At 37.2% G+C, this 4,782-nt stretch overlaps 1 long non-coding RNA gene across 1 annotated transcript in view; it reads left to right on the top strand.

Moving 5' to 3' along the window:
- The first annotated feature begins 1,317 nt into the window (after positions 1-1,317).
- LOC119270952 overlaps positions 1,318-4,782 on the top strand; it is a 12,790-nt gene continuing 9,325 nt past the window's right edge. Inside the window, exon 1 of the long non-coding RNA XR_005134383.1 lies at positions 1,318-1,366. This is a non-coding gene — a long non-coding RNA (uncharacterized LOC119270952). The remainder of the gene's footprint in view (positions 1,367-4,782) is intronic.

Genomic DNA, 4,782 nt, shown 5'->3' with positions numbered 1-4,782 from the left:
TGTGAATTTTATTCCTTGTCCGTGAAAAGCTACAATTTTTTTACTGGCACTACTTTACTATCCTCCAAGGTGTGCTTCCATTTAAATTCTGCAGGTCCTTTCAATCATTCATGTTGCCTCTTGATATGTTTTACCGGAAGGGAAATGCATCAATAAGCTTTCTGTGTTTTTTATTTTTTTCTTGAGTTCATGCATTCCTTAGGTTACGCTATGTTAATAAAAGCCCATTATGTGATCAGGTATTCATACTTGGACCATATGACAATCCTGCCATATCCAGTGCAGCCTGATGACTGTGTAGTTGCTAGGTGCAGAGGGTGTTGCTAATAAATGGCCATTACTTGATTAGGTGCTAATGTTCTACTCAAATTGCACTGATATTGATCTTAAGATGTCAAGCATTTTTATTAACTGGTCTTCCTCGACTAAAATATCACGGTCTTTCTCTTCTGGTCACTCGCAACGGATGTTATGTTTCTTTTTTTGAAGTATATTTGGATGTCTGAAGTTTTTTTTCCTGAATTATGGCTATCCTTTATAGTAGTAATGCTAATTTGAGTCGATATATCGGTGTTCCGTACCATCCTAAAAATGCGTCTCTGGTGACGGTCATAGTTCTTAATTTTCATTGGATTCCTATATGGTTTCTGAATATTTGATGTTCTGAATATTAAGGAATTACTTAATTTCTAAAATATGTGCATATCCTGTTATCATCATTGAGGGAATCAATTGGCATAATTTTAGTGTGTACGTATAGTTGATTCATATTCAAAATGTCATTCTATGTAACCATGGGGTTTAGTTTTGCATCATGCTTGCCTCTATAGTTTTGCTTGCTTAATGGTCCTACTCCATTGAGTGTTGCTCTTTTACCAAGAGTTAAATTTCCTTTGAAAGTATAAAATTTCAAGCTTCAGATGTGGTTTATTATGTTCTGATTGGTCCTACTTTCATACGATAGAATGCTGATAATTAATTTTTCATGCTGATAGATGTTGCCCCATCATTCCAAACGAAATGTGTAACCAGGCCACCGCTAGGTATGTTCTTTTTTCAGGTTGGGTAAAAAAGCACTCGACACGAGTCTACCGAGGGCGTCACCGGCTTAGACTCGGTAGACTCGAGGGCATTGCTAGAAGTCTGCAGGAGGTGCAGCAGAGAGGTCCTAGCGACCACGACGGCACATCCGCAGCTGGTCCACCTCGGGCTGCTTCTCCACCACCAAGTGCTTGCCCCGCGTGTGCTTCTTTTCTCCCAGGAGTGGATCGTAGTCATGGAGAGCGGCCAGAGGAGCAAGGACGGTCAGCCCCTGCCTCCTTTCCTGCACGGCTGCACGTGATGGGGATTACGAGCGACGTACGTGGTGAGCTACCCGCCTGCCCCTCCTACCCCCCAAATCTACATGTACATCCCCTGATTGACCGAAACTGGTTTGGATGTTTAGTTTCCTCTTTATGATTCATTAAGTCACTTTTTGATTCAAGCAAACTCAAGTTACTCTACATGAAGCAGTGAGTGATAAATTTCCAACAGAAAATATCACTTATATACTTACTACGTAGTTGAACATACCAAATTACATGTCACTGGTGATGTGAAGTTAATCTCTCTTGAAGAGACCATCAGGAAAAGAATCTCTTGCGAGTGTTTGTGGATCCATCATTCATGGATTTTCCAACTACTCAATAGCCTGATTCCTACATCTCAAGGATTTATTTTTGTTAGTATAAACTAGCTAGCTGTTGGGCTTCTTTGGCATGCATCTTGCGTTTTACACGGATGATGAAAAAGGAATTGTAAAACTTGTTGCTTTTTCTTAGTGTGTGTGTGTCTATATATATATATATATATATATATATATATATATATATATATATATATATATATATAGTGTTACTATTCATCACCCAGGGTGCAGAATAAGTTATTCTTCACCCGAGGTAATATTACGATCATTTCATAATTAAATTACGTTTCGAATTCAAATAGTTACATTCCTATTGATTCACTACGTAAAATTTGACATAAGAAAATAAAAATATATGTCATAAAACAAGAATTTTTTGCAGTTTATGTGTATTTTAGACTATGTTTTTACGTTTGTAATTTTACATAACATAAAATATTTTTTACGGTGATTATATATTTTCTTACGGTCTTTTTTTGCGTCGAAAATAAGACAACTTACGAAACGTAAAATTACGATGCATTGATGGTAAAATAGAGGGGGTGAAGAATAACTATTCCTCACCCAGGATGACGAATAGCACGACCATATATATATATATATATATATACACTTGCGTTTTGTATGTTGTATGTAGTATCTGTCAGAACCGAGAGTATGTACGTGTAGTATGTAGTATATAACAATGATTAGGTAGTATATATACTAATTTTTAGGTAGTATGTACCATTTTTTGAGTATGCTCATTTTTACGTACAAATATGTACGTATTTTACAAATATAACAAAAAATATGGGCTCATATGCAATTTTTTTCATGTAACTTGCTTTGAAATATTTTAGATATAGTATATGAACATATTTAAAATAATAAAATAGTATATATAGTACCACATGATAGTATATGAGACATGTGGGGTAACTACCACCTGGTGGTAGGATGGATTTTCCCTATATATATATATAGGACTCCTTTTCTGTACTCCCAAGGGTATGTACTCCCATCGTTAGTGGATAAGGTACTGCTGTTTTTTTATATTGACCGCACAAGTTAGTAAGTCAAAGTACTAAATTACGTTGCATGCACCTAACCTAACGCCTAGAATTTAGGAACGTTCAGTACCTATCTAACTTTTGAACTAGTTAGTTGAAGTAGCCAACGTATTTTTTTTATTTCATTTTTCTTCGATGCAACACATGCTACCACCGAAAGTAGTATATATGGTACTGATCGGAAGTATGTATGTCACAAAATTTAAAGGATATACCACCTTTTTAACTAGAGTGAGTATATAATATTTCGTGAGGGATATCATATATGTTACAGAGAGGTAATTTTTTGTGAGGAAATATATATTTTAATTTGCTGAGAGGGGTATATACTACTACTTTATTGTTAGAGAGTATATACCCTTACAGAGAGGTGCTTATTCTACCTCACAAAAAAAACTCTTTTTTTGCCAAGAAGGTAGTATATACTTTTTAAGGTGGTATATACCATATTTCTTGCCAAGAAGGTATGTATACTATTCTTTTGAGTGGTCGGATAAATAATACAGTTTGGGTATATACTGCATTTCTGTGAATGAGTTTATAATAATTTTTGCGAGGGGTATATACCATATATGCTATGTATACTATTCTTTTATCTATGAGTGGGTATGTACTTTTATTTTGCTGATATACTACAGTTTTTTTAATCAGGTATGTATTGCGTTTTGCTGATTCTTTTTGTGAGCGCGTACACACATATATTTTTTCCTTTTATTGGAATAGACATTGCGTTATATATATGCACGCATTACATTCAAGTTTTTAGGGTAATATTCATAGTACAACGACCAACTACATTAACTTCTTTTTTGCGAACTAACTACATTAACTTTAAAACAAGATTACCCTGGAGTATATCCGGAAAGTATACATCCACAAGAATAGAGTATGTATCCATCAAATATTCTTGTAAGGAAAATAGTGTGCCACCAGTACGTATAATGAATCGACGAAAGTGTATCAGAATACATCTTCACCATCAGGTCACCGCTGGCCATGCATCACACGTCGATGTCATCAAGCGGCCATCCAGTGCATCTCATATCTATCCTCGAGCCCTCTCTGGTCCTGGTTCCATGTTGTTGTTGATAACCGGCTCGGAGGTGATAATTGGTTGATCATTTAACTCGTTCCATGAAACTGGAATATAAGGAACAGTGAGAAATATAAAGATCTATGAAATGAAGTATGCATAGATGTCTACTTGAGGTGCATGAGAAAGTGGATGTCTGCATAGATGGGTACATGCATATGTCGCCGTCTGGAGTGCTGGAGTGCTGCCGCATAAGTCACATGAAAAGATCTGTTATTGTGCACATAATAACGGATCATAAAAATACAGGGAATTAACATATAATTAATGCCGTTCATCTCACTGGTGGAAAAAGGGCCTTTGGTCGCGGTTCGCAACTGCCATTAGTCGCGGTTGCGCAACCGCGACCGAACGGGCGCGACTAAAGGCCCCCCCTTTAGTCGCGGTTGCTTAAGAACCGCGACTAAAGGCACGTCCACGTGGGCGCCAGGTGGCCGTCGGGGCGGAGGACCTTTAGTCGCGGTTCTTCTGGCCAACCGCGACTAAAGGCCGCCGCAGGTTTAGGGTTTTAGCCCCCCCTCCCCCCTTAAACCTGTTTTCTGTTTAATTTGTATTGTTTTATTTCTTTTGTGCTTTATTTTAATTTTGAAGGAGTTTCATATATTCTACGGTACTACATACATGCATATGAATGTACAATTTCAAATAAATTTGAAATTAGAACCAAAAAGAATTCAAGAGGAATATACAATATATATTCAATATCATCGGATGACCATATACAATTTTGAACAAGTTTCCATACATGATTTAATGCATATAAAGTTCTACGTCCTCGTAATAGTGTTCTCCTTTAGGATGGAGGACTTCCCTGCTGAACCATCCAGCTAGTTCCTCTTGAAGTGGTCGGAAGCGAGCTTCTGGACTAAGCATCCACCGGAGGTTATTCCTCTGAGCATTGGTATCACTCGGAACCCGCTCAGAGGTGTATCTCCGGATCATCTCAC

This window comes from Triticum dicoccoides, chromosome 3A (assembly GCF_002162155.2).
Source record: "Triticum dicoccoides isolate Atlit2015 ecotype Zavitan chromosome 3A, WEW_v2.0, whole genome shotgun sequence".
NCBI lineage: Eukaryota > Viridiplantae > Streptophyta > Magnoliopsida > Poales > Poaceae > Triticum > Triticum dicoccoides.
Note: the sequence above shows the minus strand (reverse complement) of the source record. Positions and strands in the feature narration are given on the sequence as shown.